This window comes from Trichosurus vulpecula, chromosome 7 (genome assembly GCF_011100635.1).
Source record: "Trichosurus vulpecula isolate mTriVul1 chromosome 7, mTriVul1.pri, whole genome shotgun sequence".
Classification (NCBI taxonomy): Eukaryota; Metazoa; Chordata; class Mammalia; order Diprotodontia; family Phalangeridae; genus Trichosurus; species Trichosurus vulpecula.
Window position 1 is genome coordinate 136,700,541 of NC_050579.1, and position 13,559 is coordinate 136,714,099.

The window sequence follows — 13,559 nt, forward strand, 5'->3', positions numbered from 1 at the left end:
GTTAGTTCAACCGTTCCTAACCGTGGAAAAGTGCTCACTTGGGAATCAAGGAGATGTCCCTTCAAATGCTGGCATTACCACTAACTTCCCATGCACCTTTGGGCAAGTGATTTCACCTTTCTCGGCCTCCATTTCATCATTTTTAAAATAAGAGGCCTGCATCTTTAAAGTTTAATCTTTAAGGTTGCTTCCAGCTGGAATATTCTATGATTCTACTTTTCTTTACCACAGCTTTGCTATCCAGAGGGGAAAGGGGAGAAAGAGCAGGAACCAGTGAAATGCCCAAGACAAGTGAATGAGAGGCACCATTGCTCGATGTATACCCTCTCATCAAAGAATCTGGGCAAATCGTGAAATGGGAAACATGAGGGACAATATGGTAGCAACCAGCTTGGAGACTATGGGTAGGGACTTGGGATTTATTACATGACTTTGTAGATTGAATACTTATCATAGGATTAAAGATTAGAGCTGGAAAGAAACTCAGAGGTCATCTCTAGTCCAGGGGTGGATAACCTACAGTCTCAAGGCCACATGTAGCCCTCTAGATCCTCAAGTGCAGTCCTTTGACTGAATCCAAACTTCAAGATTTGTTCTGTGAAGTTTGGATTCAGTCAACGGGCTGCACTTGAGGACCTAGAGGGTCACATGTGGCCTCGAGGACACAGGTTCCCCATCCCTGACCGAATCTAACATTCATTCCCATGTTAGACTTATCCCCATACAGATGGGAAATTTAAGTGACTTACCCAAAATCACACAAGTGGTAATCATTAGAGACAGAATTTGAACCCAAGTCCACTCAAGTCCAAAATCAGGGCTTCTTCCACTGTACCAATCTGCCTCCTTTGCAAAAAATGGCAGCTAATTTGTTCTAATCTGAAGCTTTCATCATATACTCTACTTATAGTTCAGCAAAGTTGCCTTTTCCTTTCATCAGACTCTCACTGGGGTCACGATCATTGCTCTAGAAGGGATCTTAGACCATCAACTTCAGCTCCCTCATTGTATTCATGAGGAGACTGAAGTCTTTGAAAGTGGAGTGACTTGCCCATGTATCCACAGGTCATAAGATCAAAGGTGGGATTTGAACACAGATCCTCTGCACAGAGCCAGTGTTCTTTCCACTGTACCACATTGCCTCCAGTGATAGAAGCCCTCTTCTCCTACTGTGGGACACTAAATAGTAAAAAGAGGTGAAAAAGCAAAATATCTTTTCAAAAGACCTCTGTTGTTTTAAGCCCTGAGCTGTATTTGTATTCCCCAAAGTCAAAGAAAGAAGCTAACAAATAGAGGATTAAGAAATTATATTTTCCTAATTTATTTTGCCTCCAAAGATAAGAACAGTTTGGAGAATTAAATGCCAAGGGACCTCGGCATATCTACTGCCAGGATTTGCTACATGAGATTTTCTACTGGCTAGCTTAATCCAAATTAGTAGGAGCTTCAGAAAAGGCTTTTGGCTGATCCACAGCTGGAAAGGGTTTTGTCATGAACTCTGCCAAGTCCATAAGGATATACAGAAAAAAAAGGAGGAGGGTAAAAGTGAAGAAAGATTGGGGGAAGCAGATTTTGTTCTTTTAGAATAAAATTTTTTAAAAAAAGAATGAAACCTCAGATTTAACTAAAATTCTCTCAATATTTCTGGCCTACCCCACAATTTTTATGTAACTCCCCAAAGTTATTAAATGCTTATTAAACAACAGAAAGAATGGGGAAATATTTTAAATTTTAGAATAATGGGAAAGGAAACAAATACAATTTTGAACTTTTCTTTGTCAACCTCAGGACCAACAATGGCAACCTGTGTTATGTATTTTTGGGGGCTGGGGGGTACTGCAGGGCCAGTCCTGCACCTCGTAAAAGTAGTTTATCAGCTCTTCTGCATATAATTCAGCAGAACACAGCTGGTCTATCATCAGCTGACAGATGTAAGGAACAATGAGAAGCCAACCACCCATCCAATTCAGGAAGATAGGACTGTGTTGTACAACTGGGTTCCTTTCATCTTGAGTAACATTTTAGAGTTGTAAATTGCTTTCAATTAACTTGAAATTATCTAACTGAATCTCATGAGGATTGTGTCATGCCAGACCTCTTTGCCAAAGATTCTTGTGATCTGTGAAAAGGAAACAATATTGCAAAATCAATCCTGGAGCATGACAGTAGATTTCAAATCTGCGTATATCTGCCCTTACAGCCTGGTCTTTCTGTCACCTTCCATTTCCAAATGATCATCAGTTTCAGCTTTAGAATGTCTCTACCCTCTTTTCCATTCCTAAAGCTCCCATGGTACAATGGATTTGGAGTAATAGGACGAGGAGGGTTAAAGTCCCAACTCTGTCACTTACTCCCTGTAGGCAAGTCACTTACCTCTCTAGACCTCAGAGTGTTCTATAAAATCAGGTAGTTGAATGAGATTGCATCAAAGCTCCCATCAGGTCTAAATGTATGATCTTATAATCCACAGTAATTTAGACCCTGAAAGAGCACTCTAATAAGATCATTTAAAACTGGAAGGGACCTTAAAAATCATCATGTCCAACTAACTCCCTCACTTGATTGATGAGGAAATGAGCCCCAGGGAGGGTAAATAGAAGAGCCAGGTCCTCTAACTCCAAATGCAATGCTCTTCCCACCATTCTATCCCCATGTTCATAAATTTTTGATGTTTCCCCACTGCCTATGGGATAAAAAAATCAAATGCCTGAGCCTGGCATTCAAAGCCTTCCACAATCTGACTCCAACCTACCTTTCTTATCTCAGCTATCATGACTCCTCCACACTCAAGCCATACTGGCCTAACCAACAATCCCTATAACATTAACATCTCTACTCTTTTGTACCTGTCATTTTTTTCATGCAGAATACCCCTCCTCTCTACACCTGGAACCAACCAATCATCAATGGTTTAACTCAACTGGCCCCCCCTACAGAGAGTGACCATTCTATTTATTGTCAATACCATTCACTTGGCACTCATATACTACCATATGTTGTCATCCTTTGGTGCATCTGTTTTGCCTGCTCAATCAAATTATAAATCTCTTAAGGGCAGTGACTTTGTCATCCATTTCTTTAGCCACCAAGGGTAACTGCTGACCAATTGCCTGACTCTTTTCCATTAAAAGGGACTAAGCGCTGTCAAAGCAACTCATCTCCAACAGTTTTGTGGATCACTCAACACCAGAGGGCACTCTAGGGTAAAATCAAGCTCTTTTTGGCTCTCAGAGAGTTGACTACCTCCCCATCTGCTCCATCCCTTTGTGGATGGCAACATTTCTCTTAGTAGAGAATAGTAGAGTAAGTATGAACTATTCAATCAGATTCTTAGCTCAGCCCCCATTCTTAGACCAAGAAAACTCCCTACCCTGTGTTCCCTGTTGCATTTTAATTGAGGCTATGTATAAAAGTACAATGTATGTTTATACAGATCTCTAATCATAGTACTATTATATCGCCATTTCTTTTTTCAATTTTTATTGATTTTTAATTTATGAAATAAAACAAACACTTCCATAACAGTCTTATTTAAAAAAAAAAGGTGATTGCACATGAAACTGCAACTCTATTATGTACAATTTGCTATTCCTTTTAAATATACAAACAAGTTATAGTGTAAATTTCTTTTTTTTTCTCTTTTTTCTTCCCTCTCCCCTACCCCCACCCCAGGATTTAAATGATTGAAGAAATATTAATTTTATTGCCATTTCAATTGGCCTATGGGGGCCAGCTCAGGGAATCAACACATAAAACTCCCTTGAAACTTCAAAAGAATCCAGGGACATGGTGAGCCTTTGTGGGATGAACTTTGTGGCTCTTTCTAGACATATGGTGGCCCAGCACTTAAAAGAATTTGACAGTCTGGGTGACATAGGAAATGTGGTGCCCCACTTTCCCCCCCATACCCTACCAGATGACAATGACAAGGTAGAGGAGAAGAGGGGGGACAAAATTAAAAGAAAATACAGCTTTTGTACAGCTCTCTTCCTTTGAATCTCCAGGTGGCATTTCTGAGATTTACAGTGAATGGTGGAAGATGAGCTGACCCTTCCCTACCCCAATATCACAGGGATACTTTTCATATGAGCTAGAGTAAGGGTACTCCATTAGGTAAGCTTGTACCTGGGCCCCTGGACATTTTCTACTATTGTGTTTCTTTTTCTGAGTAGGTGACCAAGCATGGAGCTTGAAGTAGAAACTTCCAGGCTTGGAGGTAACTTCGTGAGTTCCAGAGTCCAGAAGTCCTGGATCCATTAAGTGAGGCTGACTATAGGAAAGGGAAGTTTCTTCATCAGAGAGAATGACCACTGAAAAGAGAACAAGCCCTTGTCCTAGCTTATCATCCAACACAGAGTTTTTGGGGCAGTACCAAGCAGGGGTGAAATATAAAATGCCTAATTAACGGTCCTGCAAACTGCTTAATGTCCTGATTAAGTTTTAAATATCACTTTCCAGCAAACTGTAATGGTAGGATTAAGTTAAGTTACTAAATCTTACTTTAAATTGCTCTATCAGCATTTGCTTTTCATGTTTAGCATTTCTCTTTTTCTGTGTGAAATATATACTTGATCCATACCTGACATATTGGACAGTGAGAACTTTTTTATTTTCCACTTTGGGGAGACCTAGTCATGAGCCAAAATGTCCTCTGAGTGCTGGGATAAGGAGTATATGAGCTGAGGAGTGTGGGAAAAGAGAGCCTAACCCAGGCACTCCTAGGATTGAAACAAGTCAGATCGCCTGCTTGGGTCCGGACCAGAGGGGTCCTTAGTGGAGAAAGGATAGGGATAAATAGCCCTGCCCCTTGTGCTCTGTGGCAATTTTTATTGTTATGTTAGAAATAGAAATATTCAAGCAACCAACAAAGAGCCCACAGTCTTCTCTCACCAGGTGGCCAACCCTCCACCCCCATGCATTTGAGCCAAAAAACAAAAAGCACAAGAAGAATGTTCAGATGGTTAGATTCTGACCTCTTCTTCCCACTGCTACAGAGAGGGAAAGACATTGTTAGCTTCTTAACGTCCCAAGACTAGACGAAACACTAGAGTTCCTGGTTTATCCTGATGAGCTTCTGTTCTTCCTAATTTGCTTCCCATCCAGTTTAACTCTGTTTTCTGCTGGTTATTGATTGCCCTCCTTTAGCCACACCTTTCCCTTCCCCCTTAATTTTAAATGCTATGTACTCTCTGCTCACCCCTGGGCCTGGCTCATACAAAAAGAATATGTGGTTTTCTTATTAAAGTCATATCTCAGGAAATCAACCAATCAACCAATAAGAATTTATTAACAAAATATCCTAGGCAGGGGAGATACAAATCGTGGACAAGGGAATAAGCATTTACATAGCACCTTCTGTGTGCCAGGCACTATGCTGCGACCTTTACAAATATTATCTCTTTGTATATAAAGATACAAATACAAAAATGAAAAAGTCCTTACACTTACATTCTATAAGAGGAAGCAACATGGATACTTAAAAGTATATACAACATATATACAGAGTGAAGAAAATGGTACTTGGGAGAGAGGAGGCATTGGAAGGTGGAAGGATCAGCAAAACCCTTATGTAGGAGGTGGTACTCTAGGTGATTTTTGAAAGAAACTAAAGGTTCTAAGAGGCAGAGATGAGGAAGGAATATATGGGGGGCAAACTGCAAAAGCATGCAGATGAGAAGTGGAATGTAGTGTATGAGGAACAGCAAAAAAAAATGCCATTTGGCTGGAACATAGAGTACGTGTTGGGGAGTAAAGTGTAATAAGTCAGGAAAAGGATGAGATGCAGGTTTCGAAGGACTTCACAATTCAAACAAATAAGTTTGTACTTGATCCCAAAAGTAATAGGAAGCCACTACAACCGCTTACTGAGAGCGGTGACATACTCAAACCTGTGCCTTAGGAATATTAATTTAGCAGCTATGTAGAAGAGACACTGGAGGAGGGAGAGACAAATGAAGAGACCAATTAAGAGGCAACTGCAATAGCCTAGGGCAGGTTCCATGCCAATTCCCATTTTATTTCTGTGTCTTTGCCCCAATTTATATTGATATTAATTGTGATATCAAATTGATACTAAATTGTGAACTCCTTGAAGGCAGGGATAATTTTTTGTCCCTTTCTTTGTATCCCCAGAACGTAGCACAGTGCCTAGCACACAACTTGACTCTGTCCCTCTTCCCCTTGTGAAAACCTCACGCTGCCCCAGCTGATGTGAAGTTCACTTCATTCTTCCCCATGTAGATGAGTGTTTTGTGTACTGTCATCAAGGCTTACCACCTAGGGGAAGGAAACATAACCACACTAATGCAACACATCCACTACCCTTTGTTCAGTCTACAAACATTTGTAAAATACTTACTATGTGTAAGGCAGTTTGGAGTGGTGGATAAAGAGTCAACCCTAAGTTAGGAAAACATGGGCTCTGAGTCCTGCTTCTGTGACATACTGTGTGAGTCAGTGACTAGGTAAGTCACCCAACCTTTGGGTACTCTAAGAAATTCTCTAAAACTCTAAGATGCAGCAAAGGTACCTTCCTCCATTGGTAGAGGGAGTTTCCTCATGTGGGAATTCCCTATACTAATGGAATCACAGGTCCATTTCCAATCTCTCTATATAAGGATCCATGCTGGTGGATAAAATAAATAGGACATAGTTCTTGTTTTTAAAATAGGAACTTGTACTTTGGTCCCCTTCACCTACACAATACATTATACTTACTAGGCATTTTTCTGACAGAAGGATTGGTTAAGGCTAATTGGAGTTCTATGGCTCTGAGGATTTTAATCATAAGGTAATCTTCAACCCTCATCTGCTCATTCACGGGGAATAACCACAGACTTATGACAGGTAATAAAGAATGCTAAATTCACTTGTTTCCCTACATGTCACCCTCTCGTAGAAAGTCAGTTAAGTAGATGTTTTTATACAATTAAGTAATTTTTAATTACACAATTTTCACAAAATTAAATTTTATACAATTGTATAAAAATGTCATACAATTTTTTACACAACTTAAGACGTAATCTGTGTCACACACAGAGGTGGCTTTTGATCTAACAACCAGAGTGACCAAACCTCTAATAAAGTGCTGTGACTTTCCCTCTTGGGTGCCCTGCTCAATGTGCCAACAGGAAAAAGAAAAAAATGGCCCTTTCTCCTCACCACTTTCTCCAACAACAGGTGTTCATTGGACTAAAATGTCTAGCCAGGAAGAAGAGAGAGGAGAAAAGAGGAAAACAAAGAACACACAGTCCTGTTTTACACAAAGCTACTGAAAGAAATAGATTATACATATGTGTGTGTGTATATATATATTTGCTTTATTTTCAGCTATGACTTAGCCCAAAAATGGAGAAGAGACAAGAAACCTCCTCCTTCACCTCCTCCCTTCCTGGGGTAAAAATGATGCCATACAAAACACTAAGAGTCAAGGTGTGACCAGTGCATATTTCCCACTATAAACAAGGACAAAGAGGTAGCGATAACATGGCAGCAATTTGTGAAAGATGTCCAAAATTATGGAGACCTGTTTTTTATCCACACCGTGGCCTGTCATCATTCCACCATACCTTGCTTTCCCAATCCATCATCCTTGCTCTGGCCTTCGTTTTCCTCCCTTCATAATCCTGGCCCCATAGTTAATAAATTTATTTTTATGCTGTGTTTTACCCTTACATCCCTTTTCCCCTTATTGTACCACTGCTCTTCCCTTTCCAAACTCTATCCTGGGTCACCTCCACCTTCTCTGACTCCTACTTGCAGGCTGCCAAATACTGCTGGAGGAAGTCACATAAGTCAAGTCAATAAGTATTTATTATACATAATTATATTGACCAGATGCCCTGCAAATTTATGCCATTTAATCTCAACTCGCTTCTTGTTGCTACATCTAGATCCTTTTACTCTTCCCTGACTAACTCTATCAAAGCTACAACAGTCTATTTAAAATCCTCTCTCAAGTCACCAACACAACTATTCCACTGTCCATCTAAGCAGAGGTCTACTCTTCATACTTTATTAAGAAAAAACAGAGGCCATTCATTCACTGTGAGCTCTCTCTTCTCCCAATCAAATGTTATACCTCAAATCCCATCAACATTATCCCTCCCTAATTCTCTTCTCAGACGTTCCAGTCTCAGTGAAAGAGGTGGCTCTTCTCCTTGCCAAGGTCTACTACTCTATTTATGCCCTGGACCCATCGCCTTCTATCTCCTCTGCGAGATTGACAATCCAATTACTCTCTCTCTCTCCCTCTCCCTCTGTCTCTCATTTTTACTCTTTCTTTTATGCACTGAATCCTTCACTGTTGACTAAGAATATGCCCAGATCTCCCCCATCCTTTAAAAAAAAACCTCCTTCATTTGACCCTAGTTTCTAACTCTAGCACTTGACTGAAATGACTCTCTCCAAAATTGCCAGTGATCTTCTAGTTATGAAATCCAAAGGCCTTCCCTTTGTCCTCATCCTTCTTGATTTCTCTGCATTATCTGACACTGTTAAATACACTCTGCTCTTGGATATTCCCTCCTCCCTGGGTTTACCTGGGACTTTTTCCTGGTGGTGCTCCAGCCTGACTACTCCTCAGTCTCCTTTGCTGGATCTTCATCCATGATGTTTAGCATAAACTTGAGCTCTGTCCTGAGCACTTTTTTCTTTCCTTTCTATACACTCTCACAATGACCTTATGGGTTCACGTTATTTTTATAGATATAATGACTCCTAAGGCTCTCTGCTGTCTTCTGTCTCCTGAGTTCTAGTCTCTTATCTTCAGCTGCCTCCTACTCAATATCTTCACTTGAACGTCCCATAGGTATTACAAACTTCACATTTCCAAATGCTGACACATTCTCCTTCTGCCTAAAGCCAACCTCTTCCTAACTTTCCATTCTTTCCAGGGCACCACCAACCTTCGCCCAGATTTGCAGCCTCAGTCACCCATGACTCTTCACAAGTACTGTTTATTCTATTTCTGCACCATTTCTCATGTGCTTCCCCTTCTCTTCATGCACACAGCCACTACCCAAGTTCAAGCTCCTTTACCACTTTTGATCTGTGATATTACAATAGTTCTCTCTGCTTCCGGTCTCCCTTCATCAACCCATCCTGCACACAACTCCCAAAATGGTTTTCCTAAAACACATACCTGGCCACATCACTCCCCTGAACAAGAAGCTTCAATGGTTCCCCTCCCCAGCCTCTAGAATTAGATACTAACTTCTCCATTTGGCAGTTAAAGTATTTCACAATCAGTTTACATCATCCTTCCAGACTTATTTTCGCATCACTCCTTCACTCATGTTCTATATTCCAGTCCAGGGGTGGGGAACCTGCAGCCTCAAGGCCACATGTGGCCCTCTAGGTCCTCAAGTGTGGCTGATTCAAAGGGCCACACTTGGGGACTTAGAGGATCACATGTGACCTCAAGGTTACAGGTTCCCCGCCCCTGTTCTAGCGAAACTTGCCCACTTTATGTTCCTCATACACAATTAATGAAATTCCTTCTCCTACCTCTCTTTGAAGAGGCTGTCTCTAGCCCCGTATCTGGAAGGCTTTCCTCTCCCCATATCTGCCTCTTGGAGTCTCTAGCTCTCATCAAGGCTTAGCTCCAGTGCTACCTTGTCCATTAGGCCTTTCCTGATGCCCTCCCTAGCTGTTACTGCTCTACACCCCCACCTTGAAGTTATCTTGTATTTACTTATCTGTGTACACATTGCTCCTCCTTTCCCCCACTATCCCAAATAAATTATAAGCTCCTTGAGGATTGAGACCATTTTTTTTGTCTTTGCACACCCAGCACCAAACATAGTACCTTTACACGAATGTGTATTCTTTTAAGAATACTTATTGAATGAATGAATAAATGAAGTACGGCTTGCAAGACTTAGAGGTAGCATCTTCTAGAACTGAGTGTAGCATTTAAATAACAACCTGAGGTCCAGTTCTCAGTTGGATGACACCTGTGAAAGCATGAGCAAATCACAATATTTCTAACCCTCTATTCTCATCAATGAAATGGGGGAAGGTAGTGCTGACACTACCTATTTTGCTCTGTTTTTGTAACTTACCACCCTGAGTCTTTTCAATTCTATTTCTTTCACATAGTCTGCTTTCTTTTAAACCTGAACTAACTTTTGGGATGAGCCCATGATTCCATGCTAAATTGCACTATTGGTACTCTGCCAATATTGAGCTCCCTTCTTAATAATTACCCAGGAGAGTCAGAGAGGATGTTTGAAGGAGAAATTTCTAAATTATTGAGCTCAAAGCAGAGTCCTTTTTTGGCAATTTAAACTCTGGCATTATTGCAATGTGACTGTCTTTGTAAGAACATTCAGATACCAGAAGAAAAATGTACTGAGTACATTCTAATACCCTGTGATGTAGGGCTAAGGGTTTAAAGTTGCATAAAGGCAGCTGGCTCATCTTCACATTCATCTAGCAAAGCCTGATTTTTATCTGGGGCCCAGGTTACCTAAAAGATTGCTGAGACAGTTTAACTTCTATCCCCCTAAGGCCTTATCACGGATAGTACTGATGGAGGGCAAGAGCCAAACGCCAAGTTGGCCTCAGTTACAACAAAATGTCAATTGGCTTACCTAGCTCGGTGAAACAGATGAACATCTTCATGAAGACCCTTACAGAGAGAATAGGGTCAGGTTCCTTAATGAATTATCTCACCCCAGTGTAGACAGGAATGTGCTGCATCTGTGACTCTGTGGCTAGAAATGTTTATCCTTCTACTGCAATACTTGACACTCTAGACCTTCTGTTCCCAGACCACTCTGGTATTAAGGAAGATCTAAAATGTTTTAATGAAGTGCAAACACCCTTAGCTTAAGTTTATTGTGTCCATATATATATATACACATCACGGATTAAGGGATCAGGTTGTGGGTTTTTTGGGAAGTGGGGGGGAGGATATGGGGGAGCAAGGGGTTGGAGAGAAAACTGTAGCACTTGACAAATGACAGAGAAAAATGTCAGTGGAAAAGTCTAAAGTGGAGAGTCTTTCGGGGTGCACCTGGATTCAAATCTATCCTCTAATGTTTAATACCTCTATAATGTTGAACAAGTGACTTAACTGCTCTGGGCCTCAGTCTCCTCACCTGTAAAACGAAGGGGGTGGATAAAATGGTTGGAGGAAAGAACTCTTCCAGTTCTAATTCTATCATCCTATGAAGAGAGGAAACAATCTGCTCGCACAAGTAATTGGCTCTACTTAATTAATTTGTTAAGAGTATTGCCCTACTCTTATCTTCCCTGATGACCCAAGGTACTTAATCTGACACCAGTAATAAAGAAAATCAAGTCCCCAGCTCTTGCCAGCATCAATCTATTATCAGTCAACAGACAAGAAGATACAAAGGCTATGGCTAAGAGGAGGCTGCTGCTGCTGCTGCCGCCACACAATCTTCAGGTCAGAAATCAATTCAACTAACTAAATAAATGTCTAGGTGAAAAGTCCTCCCAAGACTCATCCTGGTGTGCAGCTTTGAGTGTGAGTCCTACCAAATGGGAAAAGCTTCATGACTGTTATATGAGGACTACCCCGGTTAACTTTGGAAAAGTTCATCACAAAAAATCAGGCCTAAGGGTGCTGAATTTTTTTTTTTTAACATAGCATTCACTAAGAGAGAAACAGAGTAGAGTATTGTCTAGACTGTGGGTCACAATCCTATTGGTCACAGTAAAAAGTTTCCGAGTATGCAGCAACCAAAAATTAATTCAAAATCAAATGCGTAATGAATCCAAGGCGTTTCTGGCCCCGCTTGCCCATGTTGCTTTGAGCAACTTCACTGGAGCCTTGGTTCTGAACACAAAGCATGTCCATTTTGCACTGCACATGCCCTTAGGCCACAAACACCACCAACTCAAAAAGAGGTTATGAGTGGGAAAATTTTAAGAAGCCCTGGTCTAGAGGACCAGTGTGAGGGTCAGAAAGAATCAGTTTAAGTCTCATTTCAGAGACCCTAGAAAAGTTATCTAACCTCTCAAGGTCACAGAAGACTCTCTGAAACCATAAGTTACAAATGCATTGTTAATCTTCATCATGGAGGAAATTTCTGGAGGTAAGTAGATAAGGCTGAGTCTTGAAGACTGTGAGAGACAAAAATAAGGAAGAAGTGCATTCCTAGCATGGAGGACAGCGGCAGCTTACCCCAATTTGGGCAGGCAATAGATAGGATGTTGAATTCTGGAACAGTTAGCATTTCTCTCCAATTCTCTCAGCTGACTGCTCCCACTGGCAACCAGATCACTCCATCTTAAAGTCTTATTTCCTGGATTTTAAAAATAACATCCTTGCTTCTTTCATTTACATTTTAATAAGGGTATAAAAAACACATGAGTCAAAAGCTATTTCCATGTCTCCATAAAGCATGTGCTTAGAGACTTTTAAAGCATATTTTTCACCCAATAATATAAACACGTTCACTTTAATGAATCCAATTATGCTACCTCGGGCTGTACTTCCCTCCAAGCACAAAGCTTGGAATAAGATTCTTTTCAGTTGTAATATCCACTCCTCTCAAGTGTATAGAGAATGGCCAACTTTATGAGCGCACATTTCCTTAGTATATTTCCTTAACAAGGAAACTATGATAAGATTGCCTTACCTCCCAGAGCCAGCAAACACTTCGAAAATGTCACATTACTAAATCCCTGTCTTTAGAAGGTTCGTCATGGGTAGGTTGGCCTAATGCAGAAGTCACACCCAGGGTGGGAAGCTTCTGAGAAAATATAGCAGCAAAGAGTTCTTGAACTTTTTGTCTGCTGGTTACTTGGGCAAAAAGACCTTTAAGACCACCTACTCTACTTATTCCTCCTGCTTGCCACCAGACACACACACAAAAATGCTCACCAGAATTAACAAGGGTGTTATTACCTTTGATGAAATATCACTCAGGTGGTCTGGTTTTTATTATATGTAAAATAAATTAATTTATACCAGAAACAAAACTACAGACTTTTTGTCATATTATAAACATTAAAGAGACTGGTCCAGAGACCACCTGGGGGACCCTTACAGACCATATTTTGAATCACAGAGCTCCAGGGCTGTTAAGTGGATTAGTGTTTAGTTAACTGGCTGGGTGATATTCCTGCTGCTAAATACATAAAGAAATGAGCCAGCATCCACACATAAAATTGAAACAACATTCTTTGAAGTGCTGTTGTAATTGCTACAAAATAGTACAAAATATATAATAGGATAAATTATGTATTCCAATGATTGGTTCCCAAGCTGCTGACAAATTAGGAGTTTAAGGGTGGTCCCACTGACAAAAACTCCAAATAAATTCCATGGAGCTTCTGTAGACTCAAAGTTTAATAGACTTTTAAATTACTGATTTTAATAATTAGCTCAATTAAAAGGATAACTTGGAATCTGAAGTTCATTTGTAAGTTATATGGCTTTTATTTTGCTGTTGTTTTAAATGGTGACCAAGTTAAAATTCATTTTTAAATGCTGCAAATCTCTAAACTAAGACTAATTTTTGTTTGCAAGAAGGGAAAAAAAATCACAAGGCTCAAATCTCTCATTCCAAAATTTGCCAGTT